Below are 19823 nucleotides of genomic sequence, written 5' to 3'. Positions count from 1 at the left end.
CAGCAGGTACTGAAACCTGCCTCTCTTCCAAACTGAGATCAATAGCTTGTGGCAGAAGTGGGATTTTATTTTAATGAAAATTATAATAGCAACCAGCATGAGAAGCACTACGGTCAGAAAGATGTCATCTTTCCATCACACAAATATTCTGAATCCCCTTTAAAAGCGGCTCAGAGTGTTTTAGTGCTGTCAGTGCCATCTGACACAGTAAATCTGCACGTCAAGCCTTACCCTTGATTTCAAGAGAAGCCATAAATGGCACCTTTGGACCCACGGCCTCACCTGGAGGGTGGGCTGAGGTCCCTGACAGGCTCCAGAACAAGCTGTGGCAGGAGCAGGAGCCCTTGACTGGCGTGGGAAGAGCCAGGAGCATGTCATGAGGAGCAGCTATTGCATGGAGTCATCTGTCCAAGGAGTTCAGTAACCCCAGGGAACACTTCCCAGCAACAGCTGAGCACTGGTGAAGATTCAGAGGGACATCAGCTCAAACTGCTACTAAAGGATCCGTGATAAGAAGAAATAGGCTTTCAACTTGAAAGGACACAACGGGGCGGGGAGAGCAGTCCACACAAAATCGAAACTACACAAAGGATTTATCAGCACAAGTTCCTGCTTTCATTTTCCAGTGGTTAACACAAACCCCAGCCGCAGCGGGAACTCCTTGGTGCATTCCTGAACCAGCAGCTCAGTCACACTCACTCGCACTACAGCAACACTCGGTAGTCACTTCCAGAGGAGTGGCCCACTGCAGAGCCAGGCTGGTGACCAGCTCCCCACCTCAGGGAGGTCCCCAGGTGACCCTCCCCAGGTATCAGACCCTGCACCTGCTGTGTCACAGGTGAGGGCTCCACTTCAGCAATGAATGCACTCCTTACACCGCGTCCAACACGTCGGTTTTGGTTTATTTCTGCAGAGCTCTTTGGAATCTTCTAGGAAGAAAGGCACTACAGAGGTGCTGGACACAGGGTGTCTTCGCTTTCAACGCCATGCTTCAAACCCAAAAACCTACAAGGCACCACTTCCACCCTGGCTTTTAAAGAAGGGATTTCAACACCTGTCCTCAGCAGATGCCTCTGACCAGCGTGTCCCACATGACAAACCCGTGCCACCCACAGCCCTCACCAGGCTGGCACAGCTCCTGGCAGTCACCTGCCTGCCTTATTTCCCGTAATGCCCGACCCAGCCAGCTGCCAGAGCGTTGGTGGGATGTTACTGGGGTTGTGCAACCCACTCCCACCCGAGGCAGCAGGAGGCCGAAAGGGAAGCGCCCCAATCGCCGGCGTTTCTCTACTCAGGTACTTTCTAATTACAACGACACGGGGCTGGATCTGAGCAACGCATGGCCCAAGCTGGGGGAAAGAATGAAAGGAATGAAGGAAGGGGAATGGTGGGGAGCTGAGCCCCAGAGCCATGAGTTAGAGGGCGAAGCAGGATGAGGATTCCAGCAGGAGTGCAGGGACAGACGGATGGAGGCTGCAGAGCTCGCCGCAGCAGCGTGAGCCGCCCCGCGCTGCCATCAGACACGGCTCCGAGACGCAGACCCCGCGATTCGGGAGGAGAAAAACCCAATCTGTTACGTTGTACATCCCTGAGCCTCGCGGGGCCATTGCCATGGAATCCGGGTGCTTCACATTCCATTGCAAACGAACACATCTAATAAAGTGAGTCACTCTGTGCGAGGCTTAAAAATAGAAAACTTATAATCATCTCCACTACGGTTTGCATAACTCGCCGTCGGCGCAGGAGGATTGTCTTAATTCCTTCCTTCCCAAAGCTCCTCAGGTAAGTTTGGGACGAGGACAGGCGCAGACTGATGTCCCTGCGGGCCGAGCTCAGCCCCGCACTGCTCCTGCCGCTCCAAAGAGCCGCAGTCGTGCCCTCAGCTCCCTCTGACCCAGCTCTCCTGCCTCTCGCAGGACTATTCATCAGGTGGCCAGGGTGACAGCAGCAGCGAGGCCACGGCTCAGTTCGGACCGCGGGTCCTTTCAGCCTTCAAAGCTGTACCGGTCTGCTACCGGCAGTTTCAGGGTGTGTCACTGCAGGAAGTCGCCAACTAACAGGAAAAAGGGGATGTAACCAGAAAACAGCCCAATTAGCACCCTCTTAACCAGGTCATCTAGCAGGCTGTCTCCGGTGTGCTTTGAGAAGCCGGGAGTGGTTCGTGTTACACGGGATGTCAGGCCAGCATCGCTGAAATAGCCGGAAGGGAACTGAATAAAGCTTAAACCAACCCGAGCTGGAGATGCTTCCCCTGCGAGGCAGATCCGGCGAGGAACAGCACGCCCCAAGGCAGGGCTCCAGAGGGTCCCAACACGGCTGGCACAGCGCGGACACATCCACCCTCCAGAGCCTCTCCTGGAGCCCCCCATGCTCACTCTGGGTTCCCCAAACACAACTCAGGGCACGGCAATTAAAGTCATTATCCGTGACCACCTCTGCAAACAAGCACAGCAACGTAACCTGCGATATCCAGACAGCTCACAGGGTCACCCCACAGATGCGTGAGGTCCCGCACACAGAATTTAAACTCCCAATCCCCCCAGGCCACCCTTGTGCCGGTAAGTGGAAGCCAAGCAGCACTTTACCGCATGGGGAAAATCCTTCCCATGCTCCAGTACAGGCAACCAGCTCGGCTCCCATGCCCAAAAGCGGTTGTAGCACTTGTCGGGCACAAAAATAAAGGAGAAACAAAGCAGAAAATAGGTATCCTATCCTCATTCCTCCTCTTGGTCCTACTGCCTCCAACTACTTCATCTGCCTTCTGTACTCAGGCACCAAGATATTCCCACCCTGCTCTGGATGACAGAACAACTGCTGTGAACTCCGTCCCACAAGGAACAAACTTTTTGGCTCCTCTTTCGAGTGTCTGCATTTTAGCCTAACCACTTCTTATTCTTCTGCTTCCTGACCCTCCCGCTTACAGATGATGAGGGGGAAAAGTCCAGTGTGTAAATCCCTCTTGGAATTTCAACAGCAATGGTCTTGCCAGAGACAGCAGCGAGTTTGGGAATGAGGCAACAGTGCAGACAGGGATGGCCGCAGTGATGCAGTCCAAGAACTGTATCTGAGGACTAACAGGAGTAGAAAAACCCCACCAATGTCAATAGGTGTTTTGAGCTTTCCTGGCATACAAACCTCACAACTTATTTACCAAGTTCTAGATGAGAGTATTTCAATTCCCTGCTGGAAGGAGTGGGAAGCCTGGTCTCCAGCCTGATCACTGACTAATGTGTGCAGGATGATTTCCATCCGTTTGTGTTCTTGTGCCAATGTTGTTTTAACTTAAACTTTTCAGATAGTCACTCTTGCTTTCTCTGTTGGCGGGGGTTAAATCAGCCATCAACCACACACACCATACAATGACTATAGGCCAATTACTGTCACTAGAATGAAACGCTCTTGTCAGATACACTTAATTTATAGCTGCTTCCCTTTTTCTTTGATATTCTTCATTCCCCTCATTTTTAATGCGGATATTTGAGTAGACAGTCTGCCAGTTCAGCTTGATCCCAATGCTGGCACTTTATCCATGCTTTTCCTTCCACTCCCTAGCCAAGGAAGCAAGGAGCAGGGATCAGAAAACAAGGTGTTTTGCTTTTTACAAGACTGGACATATATCTGCACACACAAACAGGAACCGGCTCAAAAAACAGCGACAAATTAGGTGAATACTTAGGTGTGGCAAGGAAGTAGCCTAGTTTTTTTTCTGGGATACAGATTGAGACCTGATAGCACATGCAAAACTAATCCTGGAGGAGGGGCCTGCGTTCAGGATCACCCTGAAATCAGAATCAATGCGTCACTTGAGAAGCTTTGCAAAGCAAATAAAACCAACCCAGGCCGAGACTTTGGACTCCATCCGCAGGATCTGCTTGTGATTTGGGCTGAGTTCACCAGGAAACCCCTGGAGACAGAGCTACACGCTCACTCAGGAACCTGGCTCAGAGAAAAGCCATTTAGGGATATGGAAAGTTTCCAAAATCAATACTGTGATGTTGTGGAAGAGGTCTGATTACAAACCGCCTGTTCGTTACGTAATAAAAGCTGTTTCCTAAAGTGGAGCTTTTTGGAAGAAACAGGCTGCATCTACATTACCAAGGGCTAATTAGTGGAGCTGTAGAGCCCAACAGCTGCTGCTGCAAACAGCTCCGTGGTCCCTGTGCTCTGCAGTGTTTACCCCAGGTGGCTCCTGACTGAGCCACAAACACCCACGGAGCAGTGGCAGGGCAGGAATCCTTCCTTAAAGGGTGAGCTTCCACTTCTGTCCCACTCGCTTCAGCTCTCTTTTCCCACCCTTTAATTTTTATTTCACCGAATCCCCAGAAACACTGAGGTTGGAAAAGCCCTACCAGACCATGGAGTCCCAGCTGTGCCCGTGCCAACCTTGTCCCCAGCCCAGAGCTCTGAGTGCCACCTCCAGGAACTCCTGGGACACCTCCAGGGATGGGCACTCCAAACCTCCCTGGGCACTTCCAAGGCCTGAGCACCCTTTCCATGGGGAAATTCCTGCTGCTGTCCACCCTGAGGCTCCCCTGGCCCAGCCTGAGGCCGCTCCCTCTCCTCCTGTCCCTGTTCCCTGGAGCAGAGCCCAGCCTGGCCCCGTGTTCCACCCTGGCCCTGGTGTCCCACTCTCCCGAGCACACCCAGTGGGTCACAGGTGGTGGCAGGGTCAGGGATCACCCTCATGCTCACATCCACTGCAGGAGCACACCCATGATGACACAGCTAATCCCTGGAGAAAGGCACGTTCCAGCTGCAGCCACGAGGCCAAGACCATCCAGCGGCTCGGTTAATCTGTACAGCCAGGCTGGCAGAGCTGAGACTGAGGGTACACAGCCCATAAAAAGGCAAAGTAACTCCCCAGGTCCCCCTTGGCAGCACACAAACAAGCACCAGCACAAGGAAGATATTGCCCAACTGAGCCAGCTGCTTGGAAATGCCAAGCCCTGTTTTGAAACCATCGACTGCAAGTGGAAGGTGAAAGGCACGACTGAAAACTGATGGCAGAAAAAGTACATTTCTATGGAATATTTGCTAAAGCCTGCAGAGACTTGTGTGGAGACAAAGCAGGCAGCAGCAAGGAACCTGTAGGAGCTGTCCTTTGGAAAAGTCCTCTGCATGGATGGCCTCTGCACTCACCACATCCTGCCAACCTCCTAATTCCTGTGGGGGACAGTCAGCAGGTAGAAATGGATCTCTAGAGAAAATACCATATAATGCAGCAAGGTCTAGCTCACAAAGCTGTTATTATCACTGTGCTCCTGTGCACACACATAATGAAGCAAAAAACAAAGTGTAAATCCATATAGACACAACCAAAGTAATGCTACAATTTACAAGGGGTGTGAATCTTTTTTTTTTATGCACACTTGTGCCTACTCAAAACTTCCATCCAACTTCAGACTAAGTAAACTGCTAATTGCCTAACCTTCAAACGAATAATATTCTGGTTATTGCTGCTGAAGGGGCAATGCTGGACTTTGCTTTACATATTAACATAGAAAGATCCTGAAATATCAGACCAAGTCTTTACTGGCTACTGAGTCACTGCTCATCGTTGAAAATTCCTGAAGAACTGTAACCACGAATAGGTGAGGAAAGGAAAAGGGTGGAAAGGAGCAGGGAAAAGGAGAAAATGCAGCTCCTTTGGAGGGGAGGAGAGCCCCTGCTTCCCAGCAGCAGGTGCAAGGAGCTGCAGACCTGTCCTACCTGTTCACAGCAACACCAGAGGAAGTCAAGCAGGGAGTAAATCTGGCTGGTTTTGAAGCCAAGCTCTCCACACAAACATTTGTATCTTCTCCTGTAGAATCAGGCTTACAAACATTTACTTAATAGAGGTGAGAACTCTGAGGAGCTCAGGACACAGAGCAGTGGTCCCAGGAGGACGTTCAGTGGAAGGAATAACTTACTTTCATTTTACAAAGTTCAGTGTAACTACAGCTGCGCTATTTTTCACCAAGAATTCAGGGGAGGTTTTTTTGATAATGGGAGATATTATTTCTATCAGCTCCATCCAAGAAAAAAAAATATAGTTAACGAGCTCTGCAGCCTCCTTATTTATTATATACAGATACCTAGAGGCACTCAGCAGCTGTCCTGGACAGGGAAACACTGGGGCTGGACCTCTCGTTGTGGGACGTTCTCAGGGATCACAGGGATGACCTGCAGACGGGACAGCTGCCAGGGGCTCTGCACCACTTCTGGAAAACTCCCACACTCTCCTTTTTTTCTTTTCTTTCTTTCTTTTTTTTTCTCATCCAAAAGCTTAAATAAAATGGGGGGAGGGGGAGGGGGGGGGGAAAGCTGAGAGCACTTGATAGTGAAGATCACAGAATCCTGGAACGGTTTAGGTTGGAAGAGACCTCAAAGCCCATCTCACTCCATGGCAGGGACACCTCCCACTGTCCCCGGCTGCTCCAAGCCCCAGTGCCCAACCTGCCCCGGGACACTGCCAGGGATCCGGGGATCCAGGGATCCAGGGGTCCAGGGATCCAGGGGCGGCGCAGCAAACCTGGGAAATGCATCCCAGGGCCTGCCCATCCTCACAGGGAAGGAAGGATTTCTTCCCAGTATCCCATCTACCCGTGCTGTTCCTGAGCCTTACGCGGGGACCGATAAAATCCCAGCGTGCTTGCGGTGGGAAGAGGACCCGCAGACGCTCCGCTGCCGGCCGGGCCACGGGCAGGGGCGGCGGCCGCGGTGCCGGCCGCCCCGAGCCCCGCGCAGCCCGGCCTGGGGCGCTCCCAGGGCTGGGGCAGCCTCGCTGGGCAGCGGGCTGAGATGGGGAGGAGAGGCAGCAGGACTCGTTCCCCGTAAACGTCTCGAACAAAACACGCCCGCGTGCCCGCGCCGGCCCCGCTCCCTCCATCCCGCCCCGGCAGAATGCCCGCGGCACTTACCGCGGGAGCCGCCGAGCCCGCGTCCCTCTGCGGGCTGTGCCGGCCGCCGCGGGGAAAAGAGCGCAGGGCGGCTCTCTCCCCGCCCGCCCTCCGCCTGCAGCAGCCAGCCGGGCTCCCCCGAGCTCCGCCTCGAACGCGGCCGGCGCCTCCCCGCCCTGCTCCCCGCCCGGGGCCGCCCTGCCCCGCCGAAGGCCGCGGAGCGCCGCCGCTGCGGCCTGGGCCCGCGGGGAGGGGCCCGCTGCGGCCTCCGCGTCCCCGGCCTCGCCTGATGGGGGTCGCCGCCCGCGGCCGCCCCTCCGCGGGCCTGCGCCGGTGGCCGTAGCGGAGGCGGTACCGGAGGCCTCCGGCCCACGCGTGGGGCCCGGCTCCGCCGCCCGCCCGTCGCGGTCCTCGGCTGTCTGGGTGTCATTAACAACTGCAAGGATTGGATTTCGTGATTGTGCGAAGTCGGTGATATTCAGTCACTGGCGATGGGAGCAGTGTTTATCCCAGAAACATCAGTGCTCTCAAAAGGGGCTACGAGCTGAGTGCCAGCTGGACTTGGTAAATACTCCGGCTTAGAAGCTGTCAACTGAAGAGAAAGAAGTGAAAATAAAAGGAAGAAGAGCAGAAAACGATTCGTTGTTTTATAAGGATATGGTTATAGGGCGTGTGCTTTTTGGAGCACGTGAGAAGGGAAGAATTGGGATATGAAAAAAAAAGGGGGATTTAAATGCAGTTTGTGGCGAATAATTTCAGCATGTTCCAACACACACAAGTTGTGGATGTGAATGCCTACCCCCATGTACGTGTTCTAACATCTAGATGATGTTGTTTCATCCATCTCTAACAAGTATTTGTTGGAGCCAGGAGAATTCCCTGTCCTCCCACCCCTCAAAGGGGTTGTCTACCCAGATGTAGGTGCACTGTCCGTAATGATGTGTGCCAAATTTTGGTTGACACAGGGCAGTTCATGAGTGCAAAATGTATCTACAGCCGGTTCCCAAGTGAACATTTCCTGCATCCCAGCACTGCTGTGTCTCAAAAGCTTTTCCCGACCTGCAAAAGCTTGGAGGGGGTAGAAAATGAGGGTGTCCTACTGCTCTCTTCATAAAGGGAAAGTGAAAACTTCCCGAGGATCACATTTCCAAGCAATCTCACTTTCCAGGAGAGGTTCTCCTCACCTTCACAGTGCACCTGCTGATAAACAGGGATGGGCTGTCCTCTCCCCTACTTCGGGCTTCTCTTCAACTGCTACGGTCTTCTTATCTTCGTTACTGATTGTTTAAAATTGGGCTTCATCAGTGTGAAGAGTGAAAGAGTTTTACAAGGCTAAGTGAAAAAAAAAAAAAAAAAAAGAGATGCCTGAAAGGATTGCAAAATCCATCCCTCTCCAGTCTGTTATTTATTTAATGCCTGGATGAAATTATTACCTCCAAAAGCTCCGTGCGTGTGTGTGGCTCGGTCCCCGGGACACCTGCCAAGACAGGAATTTCATATGCCTGAAACCATGTGCTCAGCAGGTGTAAATTGTGTGCAGGGAGAGTGGAGAGTTCACCTTTTGTCCTCAACCCCAGAGGCAGTTTCTCTTCATTAGCGAGGGATGATGGGGAAAAAAGATCATCCTCGTTTCCTGACTGCGTGCCAAAGTTATGTATCACGAGAGGAAAATCTGTTCATACGCTCACAAATATGTTTTCTCCTGATCTGTCTTCAGGGAGATGTCTTTGTGAGGAGCAAGGGTGGTGACAATCCCGGCAGAGCTGAGACAAAGGGGCAGAGACAGATGCAGAATTTCTCCGCTGGAGTTTTTCCAGCGGGACCCACGGTAGGTCCTCCCGTTGTGAAACACGAGTACGTAGTCGTGGCTGTGATTAGGAGTTTAAATCGTTCCCATCTCGGGCTGTGGGTGTCGGGTATCGCTCCGAGTCCAACCCTGTGCCTTCCCATCTCAGTTTACTTCTGGACCAGGATGGTGTTCAGGTATTTCCCCTACACTGCAGCAGGGAAATCCATCCGCCCTGCTCCTGTGTCTGAGGGAGAGAAAGTGGCTCGTTCTCCTCTTGTGGTGTGTTATCATCCTAATTATCTCGGATTGTTTGCTGTCCCACCGAGGTCCCACACCGCAGAAACAAATGCCGAAATTGCAGGTTTGAAGGACGAAGGTCACGAGGTCACGTTGTTTGTAGCAGAACAAACCCCATCATTAATTGGCCTCTCCCTGCAATGGCAGCACGGCAGGGAATGGAAGGAAGGGACGTGGAGCATCCGTGTTTTTCTGGGCCAAACAGCCCAGCTAGGTCTGATGGACAACATGAATTCTGTTGGTAAAGAAAAGGAGGACAGAATCTTTCAGAAAGCAAGACCGCTTGGACTTGTCAAGAGCAGTTATTTTCTCCTTAAATGTTTAAGGAGCTTTGTTGTGGAAAAAAAAAAACCCCAGCAAAACCAACAAAAACCTATTAAATTTACTTTCTCTACATGTGCTGGAGTGAGAGACTGTATTCAGCAAAAGCAAGGCAAAAGGCTCTTCAGAATTTGGGCTGTATTCTTTTTTTCTCTCAGACAATGACAGAGGAAAACCAGCCCTGGTGACTGTACGTGTCTGCTGTTTATCCAGTTGTTTTTGTTTTTGTTTCCATTGAATTGATTAGGAAAAGCTTAGAAAACCTGTTCAGAGACATATACAGTGACTTCAAAATTGCCAGCCTCGTATCCCATAACAAATAAATCCAGGATTTGGCTCTCCTGTTTGTTTCCCTGGCACTGCCTGCCTGGTGCCTTTCTTTTGAGACCTTTAGAGAGGATCTGGGATGAACAGTTTCAGGGTGTCCATGCATTTATAAGGAACTTACAGGTTGCCAGCAACATCATCAATAATTGTGCTGGGAAAAGTTATTTTTAAATAACCACATATATCATTGTCAATTTGGTTTCAGTGACCTTTCGTGATCCAGAACTGTTCCATTGACAAAGAAAGGCTATTGGAAAATCCCTGAGAGGGATAGTTCCTGGTATCTGGAGCAATCAGCATTCCTGGAGGTGAGTGGCTCCTCTCTGTGTCCAAAGCCAGGGTAGGGATCTCTCACCCCACCTTCCCTCAGCACCATCCTGACCGCTCCAGCCATCCTGAACCCTCCCTGGGATCTCACATTGTGCCTTTCCCATCGGCTGAAATATTTCTCCCTGCAGATTTAAATAATTAATTGGGACGTGCCTGGTGGGTCTTGAGCTAAACTTCAGAGAGGCAGCAGATCTGTGTGACCAAGTGACCTTTTGCTGTCCTGCTCGTCCCCGCGCGCTCGCTGTGCTCAGAGGGACGCTGTCAAAATTGCTAGCCCTTAAAACTTTAACCCGCACTGACAACTTGTTCTACATTATAAGTCTCCCCTAAAAGATTTCCACGATTGTTTTGTTTGTTTTGTTCCAGCCATCTTTGCTGAAGGCTCCACGGTACGGGTTCATTTGTCCTTTTGGGTAGGTGGATATTTTTAAATGCCCGGCTTATTCCGTGACCTGTTAAAATCGAGTTGATGTGCGTGTGCTCCACTCAGCGCAGAACTCGCCGGGGATGGAGCAGCTTCTCTGCTCTCTGGAGGAACAGACAGGAACATGCTTGGGAAGCCGTTGTGGAGAGGCTTGGAGAAGCCATTTTGAAAGGCCTCTTGTTTCTTCAGTGCCTTGGAAGTCTTGACCGGACTTGCCTGGCGAAACAAAGTGTTGTGTGTGTGTGTTAGTGAAACACCAGCTGGTTCTTACACACGGGTTTGCTGTCTTCCGTGGTGCTCTGATTTAATCATTTATTTCTAAGATCTGCATTTACAGAATCACAGGATCACTGAGGCTGAAAAAAGCATCCAAGACCATCTAATCCAAGCTGTGCCCAATCCCCACCTTGTCCCCAGCCCAGAGCACTGAGTGCCACCTCCAGGAATTCCCTGGACACTTCCAGGGATGGGCACTCCAAACCTCCCTGGGCAGTCACTTCCAATGCCTGACCACTCTTCTGTGAAGAAATTCTTCCTGAATTCCTGAAAATATTCAACCTGATTTTCAACCTGAACCTCCCCTGGCACAACCTGAGGCTGTGTCCTCTCCTCCTGTCCCTGAAGAGGCACAAGATCCCCCCTGAGCCTCCTTTTCTCCAGGCTGAGCCCCTTCCCAGCTCCCTCAGCTGCTCCTTTAGGACATATGTGGTTTAATACAGCTCCACATGAGGAGGTGGATCAGGGACAGCTGTGCCATCACGCTCCCCATTTTCCTGTGCCAGGACAAGGCATCACCCATTTTATATCAATGCAACACCCATTTTATAGGGGGTGCCAGTCCCTCCACGTGGCTTGGGAGCACGTGTCCATGCCAGCAGGCAGGAGGGAAGGAATGACATACCCCAGGTAAGCCACACCTGCACTTTTAAGCTTGAGTTGAGCTGATTTACCACTGCCTATCAACCCGACCTTGTTCCTATCACAGTGCAGCAGCTGAACTTGGGGAGGGAGGCTGCGGGTGGCCCTGAGCTGCAGCATCCTCCTCAGAGGGGCACAGCAGTCACAGAAACACCTGGAGCTCCTGGGCCCTGCTCTGTCAAGCCTCAGCCAGAAGCAGGGACAGCTTCCACTGTCCCAGGCTGCTCCAAGCCCCATCCAGTCTGGCCTCGGACGCTGCCAGGGATCCTGGGGCAGCCACAGCTTCTCTGGGAAACCTGTGCCAGGGCCTCCCTATCCTCACAGGGAAGGATTTCTTATACATATCCAACCTAAATTTCCCCTCTGTCAGTGTGAAGCCATTCCTCCTTGCCTGCTCACTGCAGCTCCTGGTGAAGAATCCTTCTCTGGCTTCTTTGTAGCCTGTGGACTTGCTGCAAGAGTGCCCTGTCCTTTGGGGGCACGGAACAGATCCATCTGCACTGGAGGTTGGCAGAGAATGTTCTCCCAGCCATTGTGATGACTAAGACAAGGAACCCCTTGGAACTCCTCGTTTTGTTGGAGTAGGATTCTGATTCCTACTCAGCTGAACTGATCCTGTGAGATTTTCCCCAGTTCTGAGGCTCTGGACCACCATTTCTAACATTGCAGGTGTGGATTTCTGCCCTGTTCAGCAGCACCCTCCTACTCAGAGACAGTTCTGAGGGGAGCCAAGCGTGAGCCTGGGTCACACAGCTTGGGAACGGGCTCCCAGAGCGTGTTCTGGAGTGACATCTGGGCCCCAGGGGGGCCTGGGAGTTGCCAAACTCCTCCTGGTTGACAGAATTCCCTGCAGGACGTCAGTCAACACGCCCAGATGTTCTGAGCAGATACAAACCAATGTGAAGGACATGAGGAACTGTTCTCTGAGTTATGAACCATGAGTGCAAGGACAGCTTTCACTTCTGCTCTGAGCAAGTAGTGCAGGGTCTGTCACTGCAGTGACCCCCTGTGCAATGATTCCCCAAGGAGTGGCGCAAACAGCGTGTTCTGTTCTGCTCTGCCTGCCCCAGAGAGCAGAGGGCAGCTGGGGACAGGCTGCAGGGTGGCCTTGGCCGTGCTGAGTCACCCATTGCACCCAGTGATCTCAGAGGACCTTTCCAACCTCAGCCAGCCCAGGGCTCTTTGATTCTGTGATCCCCTCTGAGGACACGCTGCTGGGTCCCCTGTGGCTGTGCACAGATGTTGCCAGATGTGCCTGCCTGGCAGGGATATATATCCCTACCAGGAATGAGGAGGTGGGAGAACAAAAGGAGGGGGAAACCTCCTCGTGACTGACTTCCAGGCAGACACAGTGAGATGGGGAATTAGGGGCTTCTCAATATCAGTATCTTTTGCCGAAGTGCTTGGTGGGTTTTTGGTCCTGGGCTTGTCTGAGAAAACAGTTTTTCTAGGCTGACTAATCCAACTGTAAGCAACAGCCTAAATAATAATTATTGCTTACAGTTTTTATTATGTCACCTTCTGCCAGCGGAAGCTGAGAAGGAAAGGGAACTGCTCTGGGCTGTCACATTGTGCTGTTCGTGCACATCCAGACACAGGACACTGGAACATGACCTGCAGTGCCAGAGCTGGTGGTGGGACCAGAAAACTACCTGTGCAGAGGTGGGTGGTTCCTCCTGCCCGGGCAGTGTTCTCCAGCACTTTTGTACCTAAATCTTGATGTTCCCTTGACGTGAAGCACTCGTTGTAGCTTTTCTTTGGACTCTGGCTCACGTGTGGCTGCTTGTGGGAGCGTGTCCAAGGCAAACTGAGTTTCAGGAGCGTGCACCGTTTATTTTGGGACACAGCACGGCCACATCACAGCACAAGCAAGGACTCACTATTGACATCACCACACACAGGCACCGTGTGCTGCAATGTCATCACCTGGCAAGTCACAGAGACTGTTGTGAGCACACTCTGATCATCCTTTGTGGGTCAGCTGAGCCACTGAGCCCTCAACCATTGGCCTCCCCTGGCAAAGTCCTTCCAGGACAGAAAGGGAACAAAAATACACATTTGTGACCTGGTCTGAAAGCTTTTAAATGTAAAGAATGATCATAGAATCATTTAGGTTGGAGAAGACCTTTAAGATCAACCCCAACCGTAGTGCTTAGGTGTAAAGAATCTTGGAAACCTTTACCTGTAATCTCCTACAGTTCTTCCATTAAATCACTTCTTGCTTTTTCAAGGAACGATATTAGTTTGTCCCTGATAAAAATACAATGCTTAGAAACAAAATAAATTTTAAAGGAATATGTTGAGAAACAAAAGTTTTAATAATGATTACTGAAATAATTAGGGATATCTGTGAGAGATGAACAAGACCAAAACCAACAGTCGGGCCATACGCTCTGAGGTGTATGACGGGTGCATTATACACATTCCCAAGGGTTTTTTTAATCCTTTAGAGGAAAAATGCGTAGTGGGTAGTGCTGACTTTTAAAAAACTTTTTTTTTCCCCTGGAAATGATGGCTGAAAAGTGCTGCACGAGCGGAGGCTGTCTGAGAAACGGGATGGAGTAGGTGACAGCGGTGACATCGGTGACAGCGGTGACATCGGGTGAGCTGGTTGAGGCAGGGGCGGGGGAAGCTACCCGGGCGCGCATTGGTGGTTCAGTGGTAGAATTCTCGCCTGCCACGCGGGAGGCCCGGGTTCGATTCCCGGCCAATGCAACTCGTTTTTGCCGGCGGTGGAGGCGCCGCGTTTTGTGGCCGCGGCGTTTTGGTTTTTCCCCGCGGGGCTCCCGGGCTGGGGAAGCGGCGCGGGCCGGGCCGGGCGGTGCTGGCGGCCGTGCTGGGCCGGCCCGGCGGAAGCGGCGGCCGCGCGGGGAGGCGGGAGGAATTTAAAAAAAAAAAAAAAAGGAAATGAAAAACATTAAAAAAAGAACGCCTGGAGATGCCGGGGATTGAACCCGGGACCTCACACATGCGAAGCGCGCGCTCTACCACTGAGCTACATCCCCGGCTATGAGAAGCCGGCGCCGGGCGCCCCCAAATGGAGGGGACGGCAGGGGGACCGTGTCCCGCTGAGTGCCCCGGCCCGACCCGGCCGCACACAACTCCCTCTGCCGGCACCGGGACACCGGGACACGGGCACGGAGCGCGACACGGGCACCAAGCCCGGCACCGGGACACGGGCACGGAGCGGGACTCGGGCACCGGGACACGGGCACGGAGTGCGACACGGGCACCGAGCCCGGCACCGGGGCACGGGCACGGAGCGGGACACGGGCACCGGGACACGGGCACGGAGCGGGACACGGGCACGGAGCCCGGCACCGGGACACGGGCACCGGGACACGGGCACGGAGTGCGACACGGACACGGAGCCCGGCACCGGGACACGGGCACCGGGACACGGGCACGGAGCGGGACTCGGGCACCGGGACACGGGCACGGAGTGCGACACGGACACGGAGCCCGGCACTGGGACACGGGCACCGGGACACGGGCACGGAGCGGGACACGGGCACGGAGCGAGACACGGGCACGGAGCCCTGCAGCGACACCGGGACACCGGCACGGAGCGGGACACGGACACGGGGCGGGACACGGACACGGGGCGGGACACGGGCACGGAGCGGACACGGACACGGGGCAGGACACGGACACGGGGCGGGACACGGTCCCCCAGCCCCGCAGCGGCACCGGGACACGGGCACGGAGCGGACACGGACACGGACACGGGGCGGGACACGGTCCCCCAGCCCCGCAGCGGCACCGGGACACGGGCACGGGGCGGGACACGGTCCCCCAGCCCCGCAGCGGCGCCGCCCCGTCCGTGCGCGGGGAGCAGCAGCAGAGCCCCGGGCCCCGGGGCAGCCCGCGATGCCGATGCCCTCCGGGGCTCCCCAGCCGGGGTCAGGACCTGGCGGGGTTGGAGCCCTCATGCTGCCGGAGAGGAACCCAAGGACGTTCTTCCTTCCCGTGGCGGATTCCCAGCAAAAGCAGCACCGTCCATGAGCTGTCGAGGAGCTGCCCGGAGCCGGTGTTTGCAGAGCCCGAGCACCATCCCCACGGCAGCGCTGGGTGCCCTCGGTGTGCGCTCAGCTATCCCTCAGGGTCTGGGAACAGGTTAAAACCTTAAAGGCCATCCCATCCCACCCCTGCCACGGGCAGGGACACCTTCCCACCTGGGACAGGGCAGTGTCCCAGGCTGCTCCGACCCCATCCAACATGGCCTGGGACACTGCCAGGGATCCAGGGGCACCCTCGCAGGGAGGAATACTGGATACTACCAGAACATATTGAATTTATTCTCCCACAAGCAGCTGTACCGAGCCCACAGGGCCCTTCCCCACCCAGCCATTCCCATTTTGACATCCGTAACCCTGGCCACTCAGGTTTTTCCATCCTGTCAGAAAACAGCACTTACAGCTTGCCTCTCTTCCAGCCAGATTTTAAGAAGCTGCTTTCTGGCAGTTCCTGGCTGTGGTTTTCCTCATCAACACCCAAACTCTGGTTTGTGTGTAACCTAAGGTGCAGAGTGGCCGTGGCTCCTCACCAGGCTGAGCCAGGGGTGCTGGGAAGGCTAATACCAACCTTGCAATAAAAACACAAAGCAATTTAAAACCTTCTCTTCAGTTTCTTCTCCTTTTGTTTACCTTCCTGTAGAGTTCAGAATAGCCGAAAATGAATAATACAGATATTACTATGCTGTTATGGATTACTCAGCTGTGATGGACAGTCACCCAATTGCGAAACTTCCCATCTGGGGGGTGGATGGAGGCAGAGCACATTCTGGCTGCTGAGAGCAGCAGCTCCGCATCCAAAGCCTATCAGCAAGTATTTCATTACTGTCCCTTTGGAAGCAAGACAAGTGCTGCCTATATTGAAGTGAAACAAGGCTTCTCTTCCAGCCTGGTCTAAATATCCTCTAGACCTCATCACCTACCAAACACAGAATAAGGTGAATTACTCAGGCAAGACACAGCACGAGGATGTGACGGGAGAGAATAAGATGCCTTAAGGTGACTGTAAAGGAGAATAAAATGCCCGTGGATGGATGTGAATTATGGGGTGGAAGCCCCAGGCCCACCAGAGCTGCGTGTTCATAAACAGGAGGGAGCAGGACGGGCCCTGTCCTGCTCCCAGCACACTCACATCGCTGACCCTTCCCAGCATGGCACATCCCTGATCCTTCCCACCCCAGCCAGCGCGGGCACTGGCCAGCCCAGCTGGCCCGAGCCAGCCCCTGCTTCCAGGAAACACTTTGTCATCTTGTTTCAATGCTGCTGGAGGCCGGCACAAGCTCCACATTCAGCTGCCTCCAAGGACTACATTCACCTCTTTGTGTTTGGGTTTCTGTGCTGACATCAGGGAAAAACAATGTCACTCTGTTATCTGGCAGCTCCTCCGCATTCCTTGGTGGGATTAACTCATTCCTGGTACCTCGGGAGCCTTTCAGGGAGGCCTCCCCTGGCCCTGGGGATGGGCTTTTCTTTGATCTACTCAAGTTTCTGCCTTTTTCGTCAGTTCTCAGTCACATACACGCGTAAACTCACTCAAATCACTCGCTGTTTTCCACAGCAGCTCTTCTCCAGGCTGGTGGAGCCTGGCAGGAGCTCTGTCCCGAAGCCCCCGGACTGCAGGGAGCAGGGATCACAGCAGGCTTCTGAAGAGGCAGATGGACAAGTCCGTGTTCCCTTCTAGCACAGCTTCCCACCACGGCACTTGTTCCCAGGATTAAATGTTTACACTCAGAATTCCTCCGTAAAACCAGCGCTCTCATTCAGTAGAACGCAGCAGCAAAGCCCAGTGGTGGAAAACAAACAGATGAAGAGGATTCATGTGGTGGATCCAGCCCTGGAGCTATGACAGAGCTGCAGGTCTCGGCTCCCAGGTGTGTCTGACCCCTCCGTGTAACACCTGAGCCCGCGGCAGTGGCACCTACCTTTTATACTGAAATACAGAAAATTGGTTTTCTTTCATCACATGGCCACATCATCCATTTGTTTGAGATATCCAAATGCAGAATTCCAACTTGAATTCCAGCCTCTTAGCCTGGAGAAAAGGAAGCTCAGGGGGGACCTTGTGGCTCTGTGCAATTCCCTTCTAGGAGGGGATGGCTGGGGGGGATTTGGGATCTGCTGCCAGGGAACAGGGACAGGAGGAGAGGGAACGGCCTCAGGCTGGGCCAGGGGACGCTCAGGGTGGACAGCAGCAGGAATTTCCCCATGGAAAGGGAGCTCAGGCCTTGGAAGTGCCCAGGGAGGTTTGGAGTGCCCATCCCTGGAGGTGTCCCAGGAATTCCTGGAGGTGGCACTCAGAGCTCTGGGCTGAGCACAGCTGGGACTCCCTGGGCTGGGAGGGCTTTTCCAACCTCAGGAATTCTGTGATTCTGTATGATTATTTATCTCCTATTCAGCATTCCTGTTCTCCTTCAGAAAACATTCCCGTTAGAGATCAGGAAAACTGCGAAGGGACAAATATCAGAGTTAGTGTGTTGGAACGACACCTGAGTACTGAACACTACAGAAATGTGCCACTTACCACAGCATCTTATGTAATAAATATATCGAAAAACAAAAAATGGCCACGGGCTTGTGATTTGGGAAGTTAAACAACTAAAAAACCTGCCGATGTGACATTTCAAAGAATCAAAGAATCGTTAAGGTGGGAAAAGAGCTTTCAGGAAATCGAGTCCAACCATCAATCCACGATTCAGTGGTGTCCTCAGGTGTCATATCCACGTTTTTTGGAACATATTTACCCACTAATCAGGAAATGGAGTGCTTGGAATGACCTCTAGGAAGATCTGCACACAGGTTACACCCAGCTGGAATGAAGTTCCCACCTTAAGTCCTCCAAATACAAATGGCTTTCTCTCCTGGATTTTTCGCATCTTGGATTTTTATTCCCTCAGCTCTCTTGCTTGTTGGAATTGGAGAATAAAGCAAGGAAGGCTTTCAGCAGCCCCCAGCCACGAAGGAGAACTACAGAGTCCACGTGTTTGGCTGGGTTTTGTTGTGAGAACAAACACACGCCCAAAATACAGGTTACAGATGAGCCCGTAGTAAACAATTCGGAAAGCTGGAGTTAAAAAGGAGATAAAAAGGCAGAAAACATGATTAAAGTACTGAGCTGAGAGATTCATTAGTGTTGCAGACAGATAAGTAAATTAGAGCCCTGCAGAAATTATTTGACTGGCAAATTAATTACACAATATTACAATGGCTCTCCCGGCCAAATTTAGCCCTCGGGAAGCAGGTAGGAGTCTGCCTGACTCAATAAAAGGAGCCTCGACTGGTCTGCAGCTTAATCAGAGATGAAAATTAACATTTCAGGATTTGAGGCAAATAGGAGGCTTCTGCCAGGCTGGGGAGGCCAGGCTCTAGCTCAATTACCTGGGCTACAGTGGCAATAACGCTGTGCAGGCAGCAGGATGCTCCTGCCTCCTCACAGGCCCTAATTCACTGCCCTTCCTGGGAAACCAAGGCAGGAGCTGGTCTGGAAACCCACGCGGAGCCTCATTAGGGCGGATCACTCAACGGGGCACTTCAGGTTTGCCTAGAGAATGTCTGATTAAAATATTTCACCCCAACCCTTAAAAAGTACACTACTATATTATTATTATTATTATTACTGCTATTACTATTACAACTGCTACGACTATTATTACTATTGTTGTTGCTATTATTGTTAATGTTATTATTAATGCTATTGTCCTACTTTCCTTCAGTGTTGGCTTATTCCCTGAACCTCATTCTCCATTTTTAGCTCTCACTCTGTCCCCAGAAACACCCCAGGTAAGAAATATTTTTTTTTTTTTCAGTTTGTATCACATTTTTAAGGTATGGATATTAGGAACTCTCTCCTGGACACAGTGTGGTTTGTTTTTTCCTGGATCAGCTTTGGAAATACATATTTGTACCCCTGGAACGCCTTCCACGACAAGCACCAGACAATACTTGTTACCCGCGGCATCATTCCAAACATGAAGACCTCAACACCGCTGCAGATGTTAAAAAAAGACCTTTTCCTGCCCCCAGGTGTGGCAGTGGCTGTGGTGGCCACCCCGAGCCTGGCAGCACTCGCCCAGTGAGTGCAGTGAATCCCTTTCCATCTCCTTTGCTGTGTGCCCGGCCTGTGGGATTGCCTGCTGCCAGTGCGGGCTCGTTTCATGGGGATCTGACTGATACCAAAATTGACTTGGTTTTCCAGTGATGTCTTGCAGCAGAATGTTGTGAGCTGGAAACGAATATATTTCTTCTTGCTTGTCACATCAATATGGCCTAATTTTGTTGGCTTTTGCATTGAACAATCTGGTGAACGTACAATCCAGTTTTGATTTCTCTCTTTATGATGCCTCTTATTATTGAAGCTCCCTCAACCAAAAAAATAACATATTTTTATTTACTGGTAATATTAATGGGATTCAATCTGTGCCTCAGTTTTAATCTAGTTTTTCCATATTGAAGAACCAGATCCCATTTAATTAAAATTGAATAAAACCCAGTTTTTTCCTCCATTCAGTGTGCAGGATGAACTTCATTTT

At 52.3% G+C, this 19823-nt stretch overlaps 1 protein-coding gene and 2 non-coding genes across 3 annotated transcripts in view; 1 reads left to right on the top strand and 2 right to left on the bottom strand.

Annotated features, from left to right (window-relative positions):
* Positions 1 to 6988, bottom strand: part of GPD2 (glycerol-3-phosphate dehydrogenase 2) — a 49927-nt gene extending 42939 nt beyond the window's left edge. Inside the window, exon 1 of the mRNA XM_066190494.1 lies at positions 6900 to 6988. The gene's annotated coding sequence lies outside the window, so the exon portion shown is untranslated. The remainder of the gene's footprint in view (positions 1 to 6899) is intronic.
* A 6940-nt stretch (positions 6989 to 13928) lies between these two features.
* TRNAG-GCC (transfer RNA glycine (anticodon GCC)) lies at positions 13929 to 13999 on the top strand. Its single transcript has one exon. It is a non-coding gene; the product is annotated as a tRNA-Gly (tRNA).
* A 218-nt stretch (positions 14000 to 14217) lies between these two features.
* Positions 14218 to 14289, bottom strand: TRNAA-CGC (transfer RNA alanine (anticodon CGC)). Its single transcript has one exon. It is a non-coding gene; the product is annotated as a tRNA-Ala (tRNA).
* Positions 14290 to 19823: the final 5534 nt, after the last annotated feature.

The sequence above is a fragment of the Chamaea fasciata genome, unplaced genomic scaffold (genome assembly GCF_029207755.1).
Source record: "Chamaea fasciata isolate MVZ Bird 193981 ecotype frontalis unplaced genomic scaffold, bChaFas1.0.hap1 SCAF_8, whole genome shotgun sequence".
Taxonomy (NCBI): domain Eukaryota; kingdom Metazoa; phylum Chordata; class Aves; order Passeriformes; family Sylviidae; genus Chamaea; species Chamaea fasciata.
Note: the sequence above shows the minus strand (reverse complement) of the source record. Positions and strands in the feature narration are given on the sequence as shown.